The 23,954-nt window shown below is 38.3% G+C and overlaps 4 non-coding genes across 4 annotated transcripts; all 4 read left to right on the top strand.

The window, feature by feature from the left end:
• Positions 1 to 10,422: 10,422 nt before the first annotated feature.
• LOC135000997 (U1 spliceosomal RNA) lies at positions 10,423 to 10,586 on the top strand. The gene has a single exon (XR_010202608.1). It is a non-coding gene; the product is annotated as a U1 spliceosomal RNA (small nuclear RNA).
• A 152-nt stretch (positions 10,587 to 10,738) lies between these two features.
• On the top strand, positions 10,739 to 10,901 carry LOC135001000 (U1 spliceosomal RNA). Its single transcript, XR_010202610.1, has one exon. It is a non-coding gene; the product is annotated as a U1 spliceosomal RNA (small nuclear RNA).
• Positions 10,902 to 11,575: 674 nt separating this feature from the next.
• LOC135000998 (U1 spliceosomal RNA) lies at positions 11,576 to 11,739 on the top strand. Its single transcript, XR_010202609.1, has one exon. It is a non-coding gene; the product is annotated as a U1 spliceosomal RNA (small nuclear RNA).
• A 150-nt stretch (positions 11,740 to 11,889) lies between these two features.
• LOC135000996 (U1 spliceosomal RNA) lies at positions 11,890 to 12,053 on the top strand. The gene has a single exon (XR_010202607.1). It is a non-coding gene; the product is annotated as a U1 spliceosomal RNA (small nuclear RNA).
• The last annotated feature ends 11,901 nt before the right edge of the window (positions 12,054 to 23,954 follow it).

The following is a 23,954-nucleotide window of genomic DNA, read 5'->3' as shown; positions in this document are numbered from 1 at the left end:
GCTGTTTAATCACTCAATTGGATTTTTCTGCCAGCATTTTTCTTTTTCTCTGCAACCCACTGCTAAATTGTGCTTCCTAGCTGATTTTTTATAAAATCACTTAATCAAATCTAACTCTGATTACATCAGAGAAGGCCAGGTACCCTACACCATAAGAGGGGGTTTGCAATTTTGACTTGTCTACTTAAATATCACCAAAATCTGATCACAAGGTCAATTACGTCCCTGGGTGGGATTGAACCACCAACCTTTTGACTAATAGCTGAACACACTAACCGATTGCGCCACAGAGACACTTTGCAAAAAGTCCATACTGACAAAGACTAATAAGCATTCATCTAGAACGTTTCCTAGAAAAACTTTAAAAAGTCAATAATCTGGAGAGTTTTTGTAAGATGTTTCTTCCAGCAACCAATGAAGAAACACATTGGTACTTTCGCATGATGAGTGAGTGCTTCAGGATCTCTTGCACTTACATGTGCAGCAGAGTACTGCAATGGAAGCATGCTGGGCCCATAACCCAGAGGTAGGCAGATTGAAACTATCCTTTGCTATATGCATTTTTTTTTTGTTCATTAAAGTAATCCAAAACTGGGATTGATATTTTAGCTTTTATTTTTACTTAAAGTACAATAACTTTTACCATTTTAATTTGTTTTAATAGTATATTGACAGTATTGTTTTCTTTCAAAAATCCACTTAATTTTCTTTACCCTATTATTAAAATGGTAATTGACAAAAACAAACTACATTGTCACCAGAAGAGCAATACAAAATGTACAAGTGATATATTAAAATCATCTTTCCAGCTTGAATTTCAATGATGCATTGGGGCAACGATTTTGTGAGAAACATCTTCACCCTTAAATAAAGATTTTCTTAATTCCTTACCTGTGTGCTAATTAGATATCACCTTGTTTTCACATTAAACAGACTTCCACATGAGAAAGCAGCAAGGATGCAGTGGCGTTAATGTTTCCTGGTGTCAACCTGTATTATTTCAGTAGATATTGAAATGAGGATGCATCTTGCTGCCTTTCCAATGAAGCAAGTTTAATTTAGTAATAGGTGAAAAACCATCCCTACAAATATGTTAATCAGATACTTGGCTTTGTGGACACTTTTCAGAGAACAAATTAGTTAGAATAAAAATAAAGCCAGAAAATGAAGAGCTGTTTAATCACTCAATTGGATTTTTCTGCCAGCATATTTCTTTTTCTCTGCAACCCACTGCTAAATTGTGCTTCCTAGCTGTTTTTATAAAATCACTGAATCAAATCTAACTCTGATTACATCAGAGAAGGCCAGGTACCCTACACCATAACAGGGGGTTTGAAATTTTGACTTGTCTACTTAAAGATCACCAAAATCTGATAACAAGGTCAATTAAGTCCCTGGGTGGGATTGAACCACCAACCTTTTGGTTAATAGCCTTACACACTAACTGATTGCGCCACAGCGACACTTTGCAAAAGTACATACTGACAAAGGCTAATTAGCATTCATCTAGAACGATTCCTAGAAACATTTTAAAAAGTCAATAATGTGGAGAGTTTTTGTAAGATGTTTCTTCCATCAACCAATGAAGAAACACATTGGTACTCTCCCATGACGAGTGAGTGCTTCAGGATCTCTTGCACTTACATGTGCAGCAGAGTACTGTAATGGAAGCATGCTGGGTCCATAACCCAGAGGTAGGCAGATTGAAACTATCCTCTGCTATATGCATTTTGTTTTGTTAATTAAATTAATCCAAAACTGGGATTGATATTTTTGCTCTTTTATTTTTACTTAAAGTACAATAACTTTTACCATTTTAATTTGTTTTAATAGTATATTGACAGTATTGTTTTCTTTCAAAAATCCAATTAATTTTCTTTACCCGATTATTAAAATGGTAATTGACAAAAACAAACTACATTGTCACCAGAAGAGCAATACAAAATGTACAAGTGATATATTAAAATCATCTTTCCAGCTTGAATTTCAATGATGCATTGGGGCAACGATTTTGTGAGAAACATCTTCACCCTTAAATAAAGATTTTCTTAATTCCTTACCTGTGTGCTAATTAGATATCACCTTGTTTTCACATTAAACAGACTTCCACATGAGAAAACAGCAAAGATGCAGTGGCGTTAATGTTTCCTGGTGTCAACCTGTATTATTTCCGTAGATATTGAAATGAGGATGCATCTTGCTGCCTTTCCAATGAAGCAAGTTTAATTTAGTAATAGGTGAAAAAACATCCCTACAAAGATGTTAATCAGATACTTGGCTTTGTGGACACTTTTCAGAGAACAAATTTGTTATCATAAAAATAAACCCAGAAAATGAAGAGCTGTTTAATCACTCAATTGGATTTTTCTGCCAGCATTTTTCTTTTTCTCTGCAACCCACTGCTAAATTGTGCTTCCTAGCTGTTTTTTTTATAAAATCACTTAATCAAATCTAACTCTGATTACATCAGAGAAGGCCAGGTACCCTACACCATAAGAGGGGGTTTGCAATTTTGACTTGTCTACTTAAATATCACCAAAATCTGATTACAAGGTCAATTACGTCCCTGGGTGGGATTGAACCACCAACCTTTTGATTAATAGCTGAACACACTAACCGATTGCGCCACAGAGACACTTTGCAAAAAGTACATACTGACAAAGATTAATAAGCATTCATCTAGAACGTTTCCTAGAAAAACTTTAAAAAGTCAATAATCTGGAGAGTTTTTGTAAGATGTTTCTTCCAGCAACCAATGAAGAAACACATTGGTACTTTCGCATGATGAGTGAGTGCTTCAGGATCTCTTGCACTTACATGTGCAGCAGAGTACTGCAATGGAAGCATGCTGGGCCCATAACCCAGAGGTAGGCAGATTGAAACTATCCTTTGCTATATGCATTTTTTTTTTGTTCATTAAAGTAATCCAAAACTGGGATTGATATTTTAGCTTTTATTTTTACTTAAAGTACAATAACTTTTACCATTTTAATTTGTTTTAGTGCAAAAGGCATATCAGCAGTCAGCACTAACTGGTGACATGCCATTTGTACAAGTAAGCCATGTGTGACTAATATATAAACATACTTTATTAAATAACACCTCAAACTATCATACCCTGGATTCAAACCTATAACCTGTTGAATTCTAATCAAACACCCTACCCATGGAGCTACTTGATCCTGCATCTTTTCTAACCTCCAAAAACAGATTCAGTTGCATTTTCCAGCGTGTTTTGTTTGCGCATTTGCAAATGTCTTACATCGACAAACTTATTTAGTACTATTTTGCAAATAGGGTTACATTGTCGCAACATTGTGTTCCCTAATTGCTTGATTTTTTAAATGCAACAATTGATAAAGACACCTGATAATTGCTCTGTGGAGTCTTATTTTGTGTTTTGTGTTTAGTCTTTAGATCTGAATTTGAATGTACTTGTGAACTAACTTAATTTCCTACTTCTAAATTCATTCCTAAATTCACTACTTACATGAATCCTGTAGTTGGGCATTTTGGGACTTCGATTGTGGGCATTGTTTTGTGTCCAGACCAGCAGCAGGTGGTGTGCATTTGCTGGAAAGGCATCGAAGACCTCCGATATGCTGCATCTCCTGATGTGTGTCTCCCTCAAGTGGCTGTCAGCAAATGCCTGCTAGACACCCCATTCCAAGCTGATTGTGACATCATGGAACATGCATCATAGAACAGGCATGCTAAAACATGGGTCTTCAACCTGCGACCCTCCAGCTGCTGTGGAACTACACATCCCAGCATGCCCTGCCTCAGTTTTAGCATACCTTAATAGCAAAACTGTGGCAGGGCATGCTGGGATGTGTAGTTTCACAGCAGCTGGAGGGCCACAGGATGAAGACCCATGTGCTAGAGCCAAGCCGCAGGTACATTGAATGCTAGCAAGCTGAATATTTAAATCCTTTTTGTTCCGCAGCATTCCAATGCGGAAGATTCCATGGAACCAGAGATCCTTCCATTGAGAAGGACATGCTGCCTGGATGACTACACTGTGCAAATTAAATCACGGAGCCAGTTGGCTTGTGGGTGGCTCTGGTGACTGGGTGGTTGGGTGGGTGGTGTGTCGGAAGTGGAGCGCATGCAAATGATTGTGTATCATCCAGCTAGTGAGAGAGAAAACTCATGCAGGAGTGTGCCTGCTTGTCAGTGGGTTATGCACCTTGCCAGACGTTAAATCTACATAGAGCAGCTGGAGGGGACAAGAGCAGGTTTGCAAAATATAGATAGAAGAGCATATATGCTGGCGCATTCTCCATGATTGTGTCAGCTTATGTTTTGGTGCACTGCACTTTCCTCCACTAAGTTTTAGCCATTTTTGTTAAGCTCAAGTGTAGTTGCTTCTCGGCCTTTTGGCTGTGATCTTGTATCGTGGTTGAAGGGTCTGCTGGAGGGAGGGATTGTTTTCTTCATTGGCGAAAGACCAAAGATATTCCAGGATGGAAGGCTTGGGAACACTATCTGTTTTTCAGTTGTGGAAGAGCACAGAGGTCGGATTGGACTACATTCTATAGTAAAGGATATCTTTCTATTTATTGACCCTCCCCTTATATGTGTCTGTGTTACAATAAAGCTTCGGTTTTGTGAATCCCTCACCCTCTTACACTCCACACCCATAGCCTTATTAACTGTTGTATTATTGTATAGTTTAAATGTATAGTGCAGTTCATGATTTATAGTGTAGGCTGGCCTGTGCTGTAGTTCTGGAACTGTACTATACCGTCAGCATTTGTATTGTGTTTTGGCTGTGCTGCAACACTGTACTTATGTGTGTAATGTTTATGTATGTTTTTTTAATGTCAATAAAAACTGCTTTTTCAAGCCAATATCTGAAAACAATCAATGTTTATCTTTGATGGCAATAAAAGTGGTATGATATTTGATGCTTTTGAAAGGCAATATCTGATATGTCCCCTATCTGGGAACCATATATTAAATGGCTTTTCAGAAAAGGGAGATGGGAGAAGAGCTTTCAGTACTTGTAGGACCGATGCACATAAAGAAGCAAAAAAACATACATAAACATTACACACATAAGTACCCGCGTTGCGGCAATGCCAAAACACAATAGAAATGCTGACGGTATAGTACAGTTCAAGAACTACAGCACAGGCCAGCCTACACTATAAATCATGAACTGCACTATACATTTAAACTGTACAATAATACAACAGTTAATAAGGCTATGGGTGTGGAGTGTAAGAGGGTGAGGGAATCACAAGCCCGAAGCTTTATTGAAAGACTGACACATATAAGGGGAGGATTAATAAATAGAAAGACATCCTTTACTATAGAATGTAGTCCAATCCGGTCTTTCAACTCTTCCACAATTGAAAAACGGATAGTGTTCCCAAGCCTTCCATCCTGGAATATCTTTGGTCTTTCGCCAATGAAGAAAGCAATCCCTCCCTCCAGCAGACCCTTCAACCACAATACAAGATCACAGCCAAAAGGCCGAGAAGCAACTACACTTGAGCTTAACAAAAATGGCTAAAACTTAGTGGAGGAAAGTGCAGTGCACCAAAACATAAGCTGACACAATCATGGAGAATGCGCCAGCATATATGCTCTTCTATCTATATTTTGCAAACATGCTCTTGTCCCCTCCAGCTGCTCTATGTAGATTTAACGTCTGGCAAGGTGCATAACCCACTGACAAGCAGGCACACTCCTGCATGAGTTTTCACTCTCACTAGCTGGATGATACACAATCATTTGCATGTGCTCCACCTCCGACACACCACCCACCCAACCACCCAGTCACCAGAGCCACCCACAAACCAACTGGCTCCGTGATTTAATTTGCACAGTGTAGTCATCCAGGCAGCATGTCCTTCTCAATGGAAGGATCTCTGGTTCCATGGAATCTTCCGCATTGGAATGCTGCGGAACAAAAAGGATTTAAATATTCAGCTTGCTAGCATTCAATGTACCTGCGGCTTGGCTCTAGCACATGGGTCTTCATCCTGTGGCCCTCCAGCTGCTGTGAAACTACACATCCCAGCATGCCCTGCCACAGTTTTGCTATAAGGTATGCTAAAACTGAGGCAGGGCATGCTGGGATGTGTAGTTCCACAGCAGCTGGAGGGTCGCAGGTTGAAGACCCATGTTTTAGCATGCCTGTTCTATGATGCATGTTCCGTGATGTCACAATCAGCTTGGAATGGGGTGTCTAGCAGGCATTTGCTGACAGCCACTTGAGGGAGACACACATCAGGAGATGCAGCATATCGGAGGTCTTCGATGCCTTTCCAGCAAATGCACACCACCTGCTGCTGGTCTGGACACAAAACAATGCCCACAATCGAAGTCCCAAAATGCCCAACTACAGGATTCATGTAAGTAGTGAATTTAGGAATGAATTTAGAAGTAGGAAATTAAGTTAGTTCACAAGTACATTCAAATTCAGATCTAAAGTCTAGGTAGGCCTCACGTCCTGGCAGCCGCCAGCATTTAAAAATGCCTTGATTAGAGGTACGGAATTAAATGTAGATAAGAAGTAGACACAAAATAAGACTCCGCAGAGCAGTTATCAGGTGTTTTTATCAATTGTTGCATTTAAAAAATCAAGCAATTAGGGAACACAATGTTGCAACAATGTAACCCTATTTGCAAAATAGTACTAAATAAGTTTGTCGATGTAAGACATTTGCAAAGGCGCATCCAAAACACGCTGGAAAATGCAACTGAATCTGTTTTTGGAGGCTAGAATAGGAAATGTGCATCGGTCCTACAAGTACTGAAAGCTCTTCTCCCATCTCCCTTTTCTGAAAAGCCATTTAATATATGGTTCCCAGATAGGGGACATATCAGATATTGCCTTTCAAAAGCAGCAAATATCATACCACTTCTATTGCCATCAAAGATAAACATTGATTGTTTTCAGATATTGGATTGAAAAAGCAGTCTTTATTGACATAAAGAAGCAAAAAAACATACATAAACATTACACACATAAGTACTGTGTTGCAGCACAGCCAAAACACAATACAAATGCTGTCGGTATAGTACAGTTCAAGAACTACAGCACAGGTCAGCCTACACTATAAATCATGAACTGCACTATACATTTAAACAATACAATAGTTAATAAGGCTATGGGTGTGGAGTGTAAGAGGGTGACAGAATCACAAGCCCAAAGCTTTATTGAAAGACAGACACATATAAAGGGAGGATTAATAAATACAAAGATACCCTTTACTATAGAATGTAGTCCAATCCGGTCTTTCAACTCTTCCACAACTGAAAAACGGATAGTGTTCCCAAGCCTTCCATCCTGAAATATCTTCAGTCTCTCGCCAATGAAGAAAACAATCCCTCCAGCAGACTCTTCAACCACAATACAATATCACAGCCAAAAGAGCGAGAAGCAACTACACTTGCGTTTAAACAAAATGGCTAAAACTTAGTGGAGGAAAGTGCAGTGCACCAAAACATAAGCTGACACAATCATGGAGAATGCGCCAGCATATATGCTCTTCTGTCTATATTTTCCAAACCTGCTCTTGTCCCCTCCAGTTGCTCCATGTAGATTTGACGTCTGGCAAGGTGCATAACTCACTGACAAGCAGGCACACTCCTACATGAGTTTTCTCTCTCACTAGCTGGATGATACACATTCATTTGCATGTGCTCCACCTCCGACACACCGCCCACCCAACCACCCAGTCACCAGAGCCACCCACAAGCCAACTGGCTCCGTGATTTAATTTGCACAGTGCAGTCATCCAGGCAGCATGTCCTTCTCAATGGAATAATCTCTGGTTCCATGGAATCTTCCGCATTGGAATGCTGCGGAAAAAAAAGGATTTAAACATTCAGCTTGCTAGCATTCAATGTACCTGCGGTTTGGTTCTAGCACATGGGTCTTCATCCTGTGGCCCTCCAGCTGCTGTGAAACTACACATCCCAGCATGCCCTGCCACAGTTTTGCTTTTAAGGTATGCTAAAACTGAGGCAGGGCATGCTGGGATATGTAGTTCCACAGCAGCTGGAGGGTCGCAGGTTGAAGACCCATGTTCTAGCATGCCTGTTCTATGATGCATGTTCCGTGATGTCACAATCAGCTTGGAATGGGGTGTCTAGCATGCATTTGCTGACAGCCACTTGAGGCAGACACACATCAGGAGATGCAGCATATCGGAGGTCTTCGATGCCTTTCCAGCAAATGCACACCACCAGCTGCTGGTCTGGACACAAAACAATGCCCACAATTGAAGGCTCAAAATGCCCAACTACAGGATTAATGTAAGTAGTGAATTTAGGAATGAATTTAGAAGTAGGAAATTAAGTTAGTTCACAAGTACATTCAAATTCAGATCTAAAGACTAGGTAGGCCTCACGTCCTGGCAGCACCCAGCATTTAAAAATGCCTTGATTATAGGTAGGGAATTAAATGTAGATAAGAAGTAGACACAAAAGAAGACTCCACAGAGCAATTATCAGGTGTCTTTATCAATTTTTGCATTTAAAAAATCAAGCAATTAGGGAACACAATGTTGCGACAATGTAACCCTATTTGCAAAATAGTACTAAATAAGTTTGTCGATGTAAGACATTTGCAAAGGCGCAAACAAAACACGCTGGAAAATGCAACTGAATCTGTTTTTGGAGGTTAGAATAGATGCAGGATCAAGTAGCTCAATGGGTAGGGTGTTTGATTAGAATTTAACAGGTTTTAGGTTTGAATCCTGGGTATGATAGTTTGAGGTGTTATTTAATAAAGTATGTTTATATATTAGTCACACATGGCTTACTTGTACAAATGGCATGTCACCAGTTAGTGCTGACTGCTGATATGCCATTTACACAAACATGCCATGTGTGACTGTATATGCATTTAAGGAGGGCACCCCTGCAATACCACAAACCATTGAGTGTCAAGTATACTAGATATATCTTCATATCTCATGTGCTTTCTCTGAGACCAATCTTGTTATGCCCCTTCCCCACAAGGCATGCGCCTTTTGTCCATATTGCAAAAATGGGGGGGAGGGCATATAATTCTCTGTCACAGGGCACCAAAAAGTCTAGTTATGGCTCTGGTATGCATTATGTAATCTGGCAGACCATCTCTCCAACACTGGCTGGTTGGAATAGAAATCCGGTTATCTATGTGAGCAAATGACCATCAACGATTTACTCTCAAACACTAAAAAATGGACAAAAATGGTCCCCTAAACAAATTGGTTAAATTTTGGGTTTAACCAATTTGTGTAATGACCATTTTTGACCACTTTTCTAGTGTTTGGGAGCAAATGGTTAATTGACATTTGCTCCTATACATTACCAGATTTTCATTCCAACCATCCAGACTGGATAGATAGCCTGACAGATAATTGTGTAGTGTACGCCCAGGATAACTGTTAGTCATGCTTTATTTTATGGCGGCACATAAATGGGTGGACAGATCCAGGGCAAGCACTGCCCACTCATGCATAGTTGTCAACTGATGTGAAGTTCCAGGGGGCAATCTCAGTTATAAAGGGAAGTATCTGGAAATTGTCCCTAGTTAAAAAAAAAAAAAAAATTTGATCAACTCCATTTATTTAGTATGATATCCCAGGTGATAGGATGCCGGCAGTCAGAACAACATACTTTATTAAATAACACATCTCAAACTACCATACCCAGGATTCAAACCTATAACCTGTTGAATTCTAATCAAACACCCTACCTATTGAGCTATTTGATCCTGCATAAAAATTGTGAACATTATATGAAGCTATTGGTACTTTGCAAAAAAAAAGAATCAGCATTACAACGCAGCAGATCCATGCAGTTTGCAGCCACACACTACATGTATCTGCTCAGCCACAATGCTGATTATTTCTTCACAAAGTACAAGGTGAGCTCCAAACATAATTCTCTAGCTTAGAATTATACCTTTCTTTGCCAAACCTAGAAGTCGGGCCCCCCACCCTGGGATCCCCCAGAGGGAGGCCTGCACCGTCATGCGGCAGGCTTGTCCGTTTTGGAAGCAGGCTGATGGGCAGCCCAGGATTGCTTCAGTCTGGGCTTGGCAGGTCTGGAAACATGAGCTTGCTTTGGGTATGCCTGACCTTGGGTACGCTTTACCTGGAGAATGAAAGGGCCAAGAAAAGTACTTTTAGCCTTCTGCGTGGTAGGAGTCATACTAGGTAGGCAAGCTGTTTTAGCAGTAGCCAGATCAGCTACAATCTTATTGAGGTCTTCTCCAAAAGGAGATTCAACTGAGGCAGCACAAGGGAACTCTCATCTGGGGACAACAACTGCAGGGAGAACACATATTTTCAGATGAACATGGTAGGGCAGAAGGCTGCCTAATACTGAAGCACCCCCAAACAACAAATCAAATGCAACTTACTTGACAGAGATGTGCCTGAGCAACGGCCCTCCCCAGCCCTATCCCAAATCATACTTATTTTGCATAGGAGATACCATGGTCATGAAGATTGTTCTCCCAGGGTTAGGTTCATTCATTGCATTCTGGGTATGCTGACCCCTGTGATTTCCCCAAATGTGGGAAACTCGACTGCATTATTTGTGGTAGTGGGGGACTGTATTTGTGCTTTCCTCTGGTCAGCTCTGGTAAAATTCTGATTTCTTTGTCTCAGATCTTCCTCTAGCCTTGTTCTTCTTTCGAGAGTTCCCTTGTGCTGCCTCAGTTGGATCTCCTTCACTTGACAGGGGGGTGCCCGAGCAGCAACCCTCCCCAGCTCTAGCCCAACTCCTACTTACCTGCCAGGTGAGATACTATGATCATGAAGTTGCTTCTCCCAGGGCAAGGCTCACCCATTGCACTCTGGGTGTGCTGCCCCTGCGATTTCCCCAAATGTGGGAAACTTGACTGCATAATTTGAGTTTTCCCTGGTCGGCTCTCATGTCATTCAGATCTCTTTGTCTCAGGTCTCTCTCCAGCCTAGTTTGCTGTCTGGTTCCACTTCTTTTTTCTTGAGCCCCTCCCTTCTATACCCTTGTGCACTATCCTGACTTCTCCTCCCGTCTGCTTACTTTGTGCCTCCCAATGCACAATGCAAACTACGGGTAGTGCTGCAGGGCCCACACCCTTTTACTTGCTTTACAGAGCAGCTCTGGAGCTGTTACAGTGCCCAGCTGCTGCAAGAAATCAGCTTGAATGCTTCAGGGGCTGGGGAATGGCCAACATGAGCCCCACACCGAAGGAGGGTGGGGGTGCTTAATGCGAACTAGGGGTCATCCAAGCACCACAAAAGGCCTCCATGCCCTGCACGCTCCTTTTCTCTTTTCATATGCAGACAAGGGTTGAAGCCAACTTTGACCCACTGCTTGGATGACATCACCATATTCAAATCCATCTGCTGCAGGCCATCCCCCAGGAATGCTTGCACTAGTTGTTGCATTTGGTTTGTTGTTTGGGGGTGCTTCAGTATTAGGCAGCCTTCTGCCACCCCATGTTCATCTGAAAATATGTGTTCTCCCTGCAGTTGTTGTCCCCAGATGAGAGTTCCCTTGTGCTGCCTCAGTTGAATCTCCTTTACTTGACAGAGATGTGCCTGAGCAGCGGCCCTCCCCAGCCCTATCCCAAATCATACTTATTTTGCATAGGAGATACTATTGTCATGAAGATTGTTTTCCCAGGGTGAGGTTCATTCATTGCATTCTGGGTATGCTGACCCCTGTGATTTCCCCAAATGTGGGAAACTCGACTGCATTATTTGTGGTAGTGGTGGACTGTGTTTGTGCTTTCCTCTGGTCAGCTCTGGTAAAGTCAGATTTCTTTGTCTCAGATCTTCCTCTAGCCTTGTTCTTCTTTTGAGAGTTCCCTTGTGCTGCCTCAGTTGGATCTCCTTCACTTGAAAGGTAGTGCCCGAGCAGCGACCCTCCCCAGCTCTAGCCCAACTCCTACTAACCTGCCAGGTGAGATACTATGATCATGAAGGTGCTTCTCCCAGGGCAAGGCTCACCCATTGCACTCTGGGTGTGCTGCCCCTTGCGATTTCCCAAAATGTGGGAAACTTGACTGCATAATTTGTGTTTCCCCTGGACGGCTCTCGTATAATTCAGATCTCTTTGTCTCAGGTCTCTCTCCAGCCTAGTATGCTGTCTGTTTCCACTTCTCTTTTCTTGAGCCCCTCCCTTCTATAACCTTGTGCACTATCCTGACTTCTCCTCCCGTCTGCTTACTTTGTGCCTTCCAATGCACAATGCAAACTACAGGTAGTGCTGAAGGGCCCACACCCTTTTACTTGCCTTACAGAGCAGCTCTGGAGCTGTTACAGTACCCAGCTGCTGCAAGAAATCAGCTTGAATGCTTCAGGGGCTGGGGCATGGCCAACATGAGCCCCACACCGAAGGAGGGTGGGGGTGTTTAATGCGAACTAGGGGTCATCCAAGCGTCGCAAAAGGCCGCCATGCCCTGCATATCCCTTTTCTCTTTTCATAAGCAGACGAGGGTTGAAGCCAACTTTGACCCACTGCTTGGATGACATCACTTGCTGCCTTTCCAATGAAGCAAGTTTAATTTAGTAATAGGTGAAAAACCATCCCTACAAAGGTGTTAATCAGATACTTGGCTTTGTGGACACTTTTCAGAGAACAAATTAGTTAGCATAAAAATAAAGCCAGAAAATGAAGAGCTGTTTAATCACTCAATTGGATTTTTCTGCAAGCGTATTTCTTTTTCTCTGCAACCCACTGCTAAGTTGTGCTTCCTAGCTGTTCTTTTATAAAATCACTTAATCAAATCTAACTCTGATTACATCAGAGAAGGCCAGGTACCCTACACCATAAGAGGGGGTTTGAAATTTTGACTTGTCTACTTAAAGATCACCAAAATCTGATGACAAGGTCAATAACATCCCTGGGTGGGATTGAACCACCAACCCTTTGGTTAATAACCAAACACACTAACCGATTGCACCACCGAGACACTTTGCAAAAGTACATACTGACAAAGGTTAATAAGCATTCATCTAGAACGTTTCCTAGAAAACTTTAAAAAGTCAATAATCTGGAGAGTTTTTGTAAGATGTTTCTTCCATCAACCAATGAAGAAACACATTGGTACTTTCCCATGATGAGTGAGTGCTTCAGGATCTCTTGCACTTACATGTGCAGCAGAGTACTGCAATGGAAGCATGCTGGGCCCATAACCCAGAGGTAGGCAGATTGAAACTATCCTCTGCTATATGCATTTTTTTTTTGTTAATTAAAGTAATCCAAAACTGGGATTGATATTTTTGCTCTTTTATTTTTACTTAAAGTACAATAACTTTTATTATTTTAATTTGTTTTAATAGTATATTGACAGTATTGTTTTCTTTCAAAAATCCACTTAATTTTCTTTACCCTATTATTAAAATGGTAATTGACAAAAACAAACTACATTGTCACCAGAAGAGCAATACAAAATGTACAAGTGATATATTAAAATCATCTTTCCAGCTTGAATTTCAATGATGCATTGGGGCAACGATTTTGTGAGAAACCTCTTCACCCTTAAATAAAGATTTTCTTAATTCCTTACCTGTGTGCTAATTAGATATCACCTTGTTTTCACATTAAACAGACTTCCACATGAGAAAGCAGCAAGGATGCAGTGGCGTTAATGTTTCCTGGTGTCAACCTGTATTATTTCAGTAGATATTGAAATGAGGATGCATATTGCTGCCTTTCCAATGAAGCATGTTTAATTTAGTAATAGGTGAAAAACCATCCCTACAAAGGTGTTAATCAGATACTTGGCTTTGTGGACTCTTTTCAGAGAACAAATTTGTTAGCATAAAAATAAAGCCAGAAAATGAAGAGCTGTTTAATCACTCAATTGGATTTTTCTGCCAGCATATTTCTTTTTCTCTGCAACCCACTGCTAAATTGTGCTTCCTAGCTGTTTTTTTTCATAAAATCACTTAATCAAATCTAACTGATTACATCAGAGTAGGCCAGGTACCCTACACCATAAGAGAGGGTTTGAAATTTTGACTTGTCTACTTAAATATCACCAAAATCTGATCACAAGGTCAATTACGTCCCTGGGTGGGATTGAACCACCAACTTTTTGGTTAATAGCCGTACACACTAACTGATTGCGCTACAGCGACACTTTGTGAAAGTACATACTGACAAAGGCTAATAAGCATTCATCTAGAACGTTTCCTAGAAAAACTTTAAATAGTCAATAATCTGGAGAGTTTTTGTAAGATGTTTCTTCCATCAACCAATGAAGAAACACATTGGTACTTTCCCATGATGAGTGAGTGCTTCAGGATCTCTTGCACTTACATGTGCAGCAGAGTACTGTAATGGAAGCATGCTGGGTCCATAACCCAGAGGTAGGCAGATTGAAATTATCCTCTGCTATATGCATTTTTTTTGTTAATTAAAGTAATCCAAAACTGGGATTGATATTTTTGCTCTTTTTATTTTACTTAAAGTACAATAACTTTTACCTTTTTAATTTGTTTTAATAGTATATAGACAGTATTGTTTTCTTTCAAAAATCCACTTAATTTTCTTTACCCGATTATTAAAATGGTAATTGACAAAAACAAACTACATTGTCACCAGAAGAGCAATACAAAATGTACAAGTGATATATTAAAATCATCTTTCCAGCTTGAATTTCAATGATGCATTGGGGCAACGATTTTGTGAGAAACATCTTACCCTTAAATAAAGATTTTCTTAATTCCTTACCTGTGTGCTAATTAGATATCACCTTGTTTTCACATTAAACAGACTTCCACATGAGAAAGCAGCAAGGATGCAGTGGCGTTAATGTTTCCTGGTGTCAACCTGTATTATTTCAGTAGATATTGAAATGAGGATGCATCTTGCTGCCTTTCCAATGAAGCAAGTTTAATTTAGTAATAGGTGAAAAACCATCCCTACAAAGATGTTAATCCGATACTTGGCTTTGTGGACACTTTTCAGAGAACAAATTAGTTAGCATAAAAATAAAGCCAGAAAATGAAGAGCTGTTTAATCACTCAATTGGATTTTTCTGTCAGCATATTTCATTTTCTCTGCAAACCACTGCTAAATTGTGCTTCCTAGCTGTTTTTTGATAAAATCACTTAATCAAATCTAACTCTGATTACATCAGAGTAGGCCAGGTACCCTACACCATAAGAGGGGGTTTGAAATTTTGACTTGTCTACTTAAAGATCACCAAAATCTGATGACAAGGTCAATAACATCCCTGGGTGGGATTGAACCACCAACCCTTTGGTTAATAACCAAACACACTAACCGATTACACCACAGAGACACTTTGCAAAAGTACATACTGACAAAGGCTAATAAGCATTCATCTAGAACGTTTCCTAGAAAACTTTAAAAAGTCAATAATCTGGAGAGTTTTTGTAAGATGTTTCTTCCATCAACCAATGAAGAAACGCATTGGTACTTTCCCATGATGAGTGAGTGCTTCAGGATCTCTTGCACTTACATGTGCAGCAGAGTACTGCAATGGAAGCATGCTGGGCCCCTTAACCCAGAGGTAGGCAGATTGAAACTATCCTCTGCTATATGCATTTTTTTTTTGTTAATTAAAGTAATCCAAAACTGGGATTGATATTTTTGCTCTTTTATTTTTACTTAAAGTACAATAACTTTTACCATTTTAATTTGTTTTAATAGTATATTGACAGTATTGTTTTCTTTCAAAAATCCACTTAATTTTCTTTACCCTATTATTAAAATGGTAATTGACAAAAACAAACTACATTGTCACCAGAAGAGCAATACAAAATGTACAAGTGATATATTAAAATCATCTTTCCAGCTTGAATTTCAATGATGCATTGGGGCAACGATTTTGTGAGAAACATCTTCACCCTTAAATAAAGATTTTCTTAATTCCTTACCTGTGTGCTAATTAGATATCACCTTGTTTTCACATTAAACAGACTTCCACATGAGAAAGCAGCAAGGATGCAGTGGCGTTAATGTTTCCTGGTGTCAACCTGTATTATTTCAGTAGATATTGAAATGAGGATGCATCTTGCTGCCTTTCCAATGAAGCAAGTTTAATTTAGTAATAGGTGAAAAACCATCCCTACAAAGATGTTAATCAGATACTTGGCTTTGTGGACACTTTTCAGAGAACAAATTTGTTAGCATAAAAATAAAGCCAGAAAATGAAGAGCTGTTTAATCACTCAATTGGATTTTTTTGCCAGCATATTTCTTTTTCTCTGCAAACCACTGCTAAATTGTGCTTCCTAGCTGTTTTTATAAAATCACTGAATCAAATCTAACTCTGATTACATCAGAGAAGGCCAGGTACCCTACACCATAACAGGGGTTTTTGAAATTTTGACTTGTCTACTTAAAGATCACCAAAATCTGATAACAAGGTCAATTACATCCCTGGGTGGGATTGAACCACCAACCTTTTGGTTAATAGCCGTACACACTAACTGATTGCGCCACAGCGACACTTTGCAAAAGTACATACTGACAAAGGCTAATAAGCATTCATCTAGAACGTTTCCTAGAAAAACTTTAAATAGTCAATAATCTGGAGAGTTTTTGTAAGATGTTTCTTCCATCAACCAATGAAGAAACACATTGGTACTTTCCCATGATGAGTGAGTACTTCAGGATCTCTTGCAATTACATGTGCAGCAGAGTACTGTAATGGAAGCATGCTGGGTCCATAGCCCAGAGGTAGGCAGATTGAAACTATCCTCTGCTATATGCGTTTTTTTTTGTTAATTAAAGTAATCCAAAACTGGGATTGATATTTTTGCTCTTTTATTTTTACTTAAAGTACAATAACTTTTACCATTTTCATTTGTTTTAATAGTATATTGACAGTATTGTTTTCTTTCAAAAATCCACTTAATTTTCTTTACCCGATTATTAAAATGGTAATTGACAAAAACAAACTACATTGTCACCAGAAGAGCAATACAAAATGTACAAGTGATATATTAAAATCATCTTTCCAGCTTGAATTTCAATGATGCATTGGGGCAACGATTTTGTGAGAAACATCTTCACCCTTAAATAAAGATTTTCTTAATTCCTTACCTGTGTGCTAATTAGATATCACCTTGTTTTCACATTAAACAGACTTCCACATGAGAAAGCAGCAAGGATGCAGTGGCGTTAATGTTTCCTGGTGTCAACCTGTATTATTTCAGTAGATATTCAAATGAGGATGCATCTTGCTGCCTTTCCAATGAAGCAAGTTTAATTTAGTAATAGGTGAAAAACCATCCCTACAAAGGTGTTAATCAGAAACTTGGCTTTGTGGACACTTTTCAGAGAACAAATTTGTTAGCATAAAAATAAAGCCAGAAAATGAAGAGCTGTTTAATCACTCAATTGGATTTTTTTGCCAGCATATTTCTTTTTCTCTGCAACCCACTGCTAAATTGTGCTTCCTAGCTGTTTTTATAAAATCACTGAATCAAATCTAACTCTGATTACATCAGAGAAGGCCAGGTACCCTACACCATAAGAGGGGGTTTGAAATTTTGACTTGTCTACATAAAGATCACCAAAATCTGATAACAAGGTCAATTACGTCCCTGGGTGGGATTGAACCACCAACCTTTTGGTTAATAGCCTTACACAGTAACTGATTGCGCCACAGCAACACTTTGCAAAATTCCTTACTGACAAAGGCTAATAAGCATTCATCTAGAACGATTCCTAGAAACATTTTAAAAAGTCAATAATGTGGAGAGATTTTGTAAGATGTTTCTTCCATCAACCAATGAAGAAACACATTGGTACTTTCCCATGATGAGTGAGTGCTTCAGGATCTCTTGCACTTACATGTGCAGCAGAGTACTGTAATGGAAGCATGCTGGGTCCATAACCCAGAGGTAGGCAGATTGAAACTATCCTCTGCTATATGCATTTTTTTTTGTTAATTAAAGTAATCCAAAAATGGGATTGATATTTTTGCTCTTTTATTTTTACTTAAAGTACAATAACTTTTACCATTTTAATTTGTTTTAATAGTATATTGACAGTATTGTTTTCTTTCAAAAATCCAATTAATTTTCTTTACCCGATTATTAAAATGGTAATTGACAAAAACAAACTACATTGTCACCAGAAGAGCAATACAAAATGTACAAATGATATATTAAAATCATCTTTCCAGCTTGAATTTCAATGATGCATTGGGGCAACGATTTTGTGAGAAACATCTTCACCCTTAAATAAAGATTTTCTTAATTCCTTACCTGTGTGCTAATTAGATATCACCTTGTTTTCACATTAAACAGACTTCCACATGAGAAAGCAGCAAGGATGCAGTGGCGTTAATGTTTCCTGGTGTCAACCTGTATTATTTCAGTAGATATTGAAATGAGGATGCATCTTGCTGCCTTTCCAATGAAGCAAGTTTAATTTAGTAATAGGTGAAAAACCATCCCTACAAAGATGTTAATCAGATACTTGGCTTTGTGGACACTTTTCAGAGAACAAATTTGTTAGCATAAAAATAAAGCCAGAAAATGAAGAGCTATTTAATCACTCAATTGGATTTTTTTGCCAGCATATTTCTTTTTCTCTGCAACCCACTGCTAAATTGTGCTTCCTAGCTGTTTTTATAAAATCACTGAATCAAATCTAACTCTGATTACATCAGAGAAGGCCAGGTACCCTACACCATAACAGGGGTTTTCGAAATTTTGACTTGTCTACATAAAGATCACCAAAATCGGATAACAAGGTCAATTACATCCCTGGGTGGGATTGAACCACCAACCTTTTGGTTAATAGCCTTACACAGTAACTGATTGCGCCACAGCAACACTTTGCAAAAGTCCATACTGACAAAGGCTAATAAGCATTCATCTAGAACGATTCCTAGAAACATTTTAAAAAGTCAATAATGTGGAGAGTTTTTGTAAGATGTTTCTTCCATCAACCAATGAAGAAACACATTGGTACTTTCCCATGATGAGTGAGTGCTTCAGGATCTCTTGCACTTACATGTGCAGCAGAGGACTGTAATGGAAGCATGCTGGGTCCATAACCCAGAGGTAGGCAGATTGAAACTATCCTCTGCTATATGCATTTTTTTTTTGTTAATTAAAGTAATCCAAAACTGGTATTGATATTTTTGCTCTTTTATTTTTACTTAAAGTACAATAACTTTTACCATTTTAATTTGTTTTAATAGTATATTGACAGTATTGTTTTCTTTCAAAAATCCACTTAATTTTCTTTACCCGATTATTAAAATGGTAATTGACAAAAACAAACTACATTGTCACCAGAAGAGCAATACAAAATGTACAAGTGATATATTAAAATCATCTTTCCAGCTTGAATTTCAATGATGCATTGGGGCAACGATTTTGTGAGAAACATCTTACCCTTAAATAAAGATTTTCTTAATTCCTTACCTGTGTGCTAATTAGATATCACCTTGTTTTCACATTAAACAGACTTCCACATGAGAAAGCAGCAAGGATGCAGTGGCGTTAATGTTTCCTGGTGTCAACCTGTATTATTTCAGTAGATATTGAAATGAGGATGCATCTTGCTGCCTTTCCAATGAAGCAAGTTTAATTTAGTAATAGGTGAAAAACCATCCCTACAAAGATGTTAATCAGATACTTGGCTTTGTGGACACTTTTCAGAGAACAAATTTGTTAGCATAAAAATAAAGCCAGAAAATGAAGAGCTGTTTTATCACTCAATTGGATTTTTTTGCCAGCATATTTCTTTTTCTCTGCAAACCACTGCTAAATTGTGCTTCCTAGCTGTTTTTATAAAATCACTGAATCAAATCTAACTCTGATTACATCAGAGAAGGCCAGGTACCCTACACCATAACAGGGGTTTTTGTAATTTTGACTTGTCTACTTAAAGATCACCAAAATCTGATAACAAGGTCAATTACATCCCTGGGTGGGATTGAACCACCAACCTTTTGGTTAATAGCCGTACACACTAACTGATTGCGCCACAGCGACACTTTGCAAAAGTACATACTGACAAAGGCTAATAAGCATTCATCTAGAACGTTTCCTAGAAAAACTTTAAATAGTCAATAATCTGGAGAGTTTTTGTAAGATGTTTCTTCCATCAACCAATGAAGAAACACATTGGTACTTTCCCATGATGAGTAAGTACTTCAGGATCTCTTGCAATTACATGTGCAGCAGAGTACTGTAATGGAAGCATGCTGGGTCCATAGCCCAGAGGTAGGCAGATTGAAACTATCCTCTGCTATATGCGTTTTTTTTTGTTAATTAAAGTAATCCAAAACTGGGATTGATATTTTTGCTCTTTTATTTTTACTTAAAGTACAATAACTTTTACCATTTTCATTTGTTTTAATAGTATATTGACAGTATTGTTTTCTTTCAAAAATCCACTTAATTTTCTTTACCCGATTATTAAAATGGTAATTGACAAAAACAAACTACATTGTCACCAGAAGAGCAATACAAAATGTACAAGTGTTATATTAAAATCATCTTTCCAGCTTGAATTTCAATGATGCATTGGGGCAACGATTTTGTGAGAAACATCTTCACCCTTAAATAAAGATTTTCTTAATTCCTTACCTGTGTGCTAATTAGATATCACCTTGTTTTCACATTAAACAGACTTCCACATGAGAAAGCAGCAAGGATGCAGTGGCGTTAATGTTTCCTGGTGTCAACCTGTATTATTTCAGTAGATATTCAAATGAGGATGCATCTTGCTGCCTTTCCAATGAAGCAAGTTTAATTTAGTAATAGGTGAAAAACCATCCCTACAAAGGTGTTAATCAGAAACTTGGCTTTGTGGACACTTTTCAGAGAACAAATTTGTTAGCATAAAAATAAAGCCAGAAAATGAAAAGCTGTTTAATCACTCAATTGGATTTTTTTGCCAGCATATTTCTTTTTCTCTGCAACCCACTGCTAAATTGTGCTTCCTAGCTGTTTTTATAAAATCACTGAATCAAATCTAACTCTGATTAAATCAGAGAAGGCCAGGTACCCTACACCATAAGAGGGGGTTTGAAATTTTGACTTGTCTACATAAAGATCACCAAAATCTGATAACAAGGTCAATTACGTCCCTGGGTGGGATTGAACCACCAACCTTTTGGTTAATAGTCTTACACAGTAACTGATTGCGCCACAGCAACACTTTGCGAAAGTCCATACTGACAAAGGCTAATAAGCATTCATCTAGAACGATTCCTAGAAACATTTTAAAAAGTCAATAATGTGGAGAGTTTTTGTAAGATGTTTCTTCCATCAACCAATGAAGAAACACATTGGTACTTTCCCATGATGAGTGAGTGCTTCAGGATCTCTTGCACTTACATGTGCAGCAGAGTACTGTAATGGAAGCATGCTGGGTCCATAACCCAGAGGTAGGCAGATTGAAACTATCCTCTGCTATATGCATTTTTTTTGTTAATTAAAGTAATCCAAAACTGGGATTGATATTTTTGCTCTTTTATTTTTACTTAAAGTACAATAACTTTTACCATTTTAATTTGTTTTAATAGTATATTGACAGTATTGTTTTCTTTCAAAAATCCAATTAATTTTCTTTACCCGATTATTAAAATGGTAATTGACAAAAACAAACTACATTGTCACCAGAAGAGCAATACAAAATGTACAAATGATATATTAAAATCATCTTTCCAGCTTGAATTTCAATGATGCATTGGGGCAACGATTTTGTGAGAAACATCTTCACCCTTAAATAAAGATTTTCTTAATTCCTTACCTGTGTGCTAATTAGATATCACCTTGTTTTCACATTAAACAGACTTCCACATGAGAAAGCAGCAAGGATGCAGTGGCGTTAATGTTTCCTGGTGTCAACCTGTATTATTTCAGTAGATATTGAAATGAGGATGCATCTTGCTGCCTTTCCAATGAAGCAAGTTTAATTTAGTAATAGGTGAAAAACCATCCCTACAAAGATGTTAATCAGATACTTGGCTTTGTGGACACTTTTCAGAGAACAAATTTGTTAGCATAAAAATAAAGCCAGAAAATGAAGAGCTATTTAATCACTCAATTGGATTTTTTTGCCAGCATATTTCTTTTTCTCTGCAACCCACTGCTAAATTGTGCTTCCTAGCTGTTTTTATAAAATCACTGAATCAAATCTAACTCTGATTACATCAGAGAAGGCCAGGTACCCTACACCATAACAGGGGTTTTCGAAATTTTGACTTGTCTACATAAAGATCACCAAAATCTGATAACAAGGTCAATTACATCCCTGGGTGGGATTGAACCACCAACCTTTTGGTTAATAGCCTTACACAGTAACTGATTGCGCCACAGCAACACTTTGCAAAAGTCCATACTGACAAAGGCTAATAAGCATTCATCTAGAACGATTCCTAGAAACATTTTAAAAAGTCAATAATGTGGAGAGTTTTTGTAAGATGTTTCTTCCATCAACCAATGAAGAAACACATTGGTACTTTCCCATGATGAGTGAGTGCTTCAGGATCTCTTGCACTTACATGTGCAGCAGAGGACTGTAATGGAAGCATGCTGGGTCCATAACCCAGAGGTAGGCAGATTGAAACTATCCTCTGCTATATGCATTTTTTTTTTGTTAATTAAAGTAATCCAAAACTGGTATTGATATTTTTGCTCTTTTATTTTTACTTAAAGTACAATAACTTTTACCATTTTAATTTGTTTTAATAGTATATTGACAGTATTGTTTTCTTTCAAAAATCCACTTAATTTTCTTTACCCGATTATTAAAATGGTAATTGACAAAAACAAACTACATTGTCACCAGAAGAGCAATACAAAATGTACAAGTGATATATTAAAATCATCTTTCCAGCTTGAATTTCAATGATGCATTGGGGCAACGATTTTGTGAGAAACATCTTACCCTTAAATAAAGATTTTCTTAATTCCTTACCTGTGTGCTAATTAGATATCACCTTGTTTTCACATTAAACAGACTTCCACATGAGAAAGCAGCAAGGATGCAGTGGCGTTAATATTTCCTGGTGTCAACCTGTATTATTTCAGTAGATATTGAAATGAGGATGCATCTTGCTGCCTTTCCAATGAAGCAAGTTTAATTTAGTAATAGGTGAAAAACCATCCCTACAAAGATGTTAATCCGATACTTGGCTTTGTGGACACTTTTTAGAGAACAAATTAGTTAGCATAAAAATAAAGCCAGAAAATGAAGAGCTGTTTAATCACTCAATTGGATTTTTCTGCCAGCATATTTCATTTTCTCTGCAAACCACTGCTAAATTGTGCTTCCTAGCTGTTTTTCGATAAAATCACTTAATCAAATCTAACTCTGATTACATCAGAGTAGGCCAGGTACCCTACACCATAAGAGGGGGTTTGAAATTTTGACTTGTCTACTTAAAGATCACCAAAATCTGATGACAAGGTCAATAACATCCCTGGGTGGGATTGAACCACCAACCCTTTGGTTAATAACCAAACACACTAACCGATTGCACCACAGAGACACTTTGCAAAAGTACATACTGACAAAGGCTAATAAGCATTCATCTAGAACGTTTCCTAGAAAACTTTAAAAAGTCAATAATCTGGAGAGTTTTTGTAAGATGTTTCTTCCATCAACCAATGAAGAAACGCATTGGTACTTTCCCATGATGAGTGAGTGCTTCAGGATCTCTTGCACTTACATGTGCAGCAGAGTACTGCAATGGAAGCATGCTGGGCCCCTTAACCCAGAGGTAGGCAGATTGAAACTATCCTCTGCTATATGCATTTTTTTTTTGTTAATTAAAGTAATCCAAAACTGGGATTGATATTTTTGCTCTTTTATTTTTACTTAAAGTACAATAACTTTTACCATTTTAATTTGTTTTAATAGTATATTGACAGTATTGTTTTCTTTCAAAAATCCACTTAATTTTCTTTACCCTATTATTAAAATGGTAATTGACAAAAACAAACTACATTGTCACCAGAAGAGCAATACAAAATGTACAAGTGATATATTAAAATCATC

The sequence above is a fragment of the Pseudophryne corroboree genome, unplaced genomic scaffold (assembly GCF_028390025.1).
Source record: "Pseudophryne corroboree isolate aPseCor3 unplaced genomic scaffold, aPseCor3.hap2 scaffold_1594, whole genome shotgun sequence".
In the NCBI taxonomy this organism is placed as follows: domain Eukaryota; kingdom Metazoa; phylum Chordata; class Amphibia; order Anura; family Myobatrachidae; genus Pseudophryne; species Pseudophryne corroboree.
Note: the sequence above shows the minus strand (reverse complement) of the source record. Positions and strands in the feature narration are given on the sequence as shown.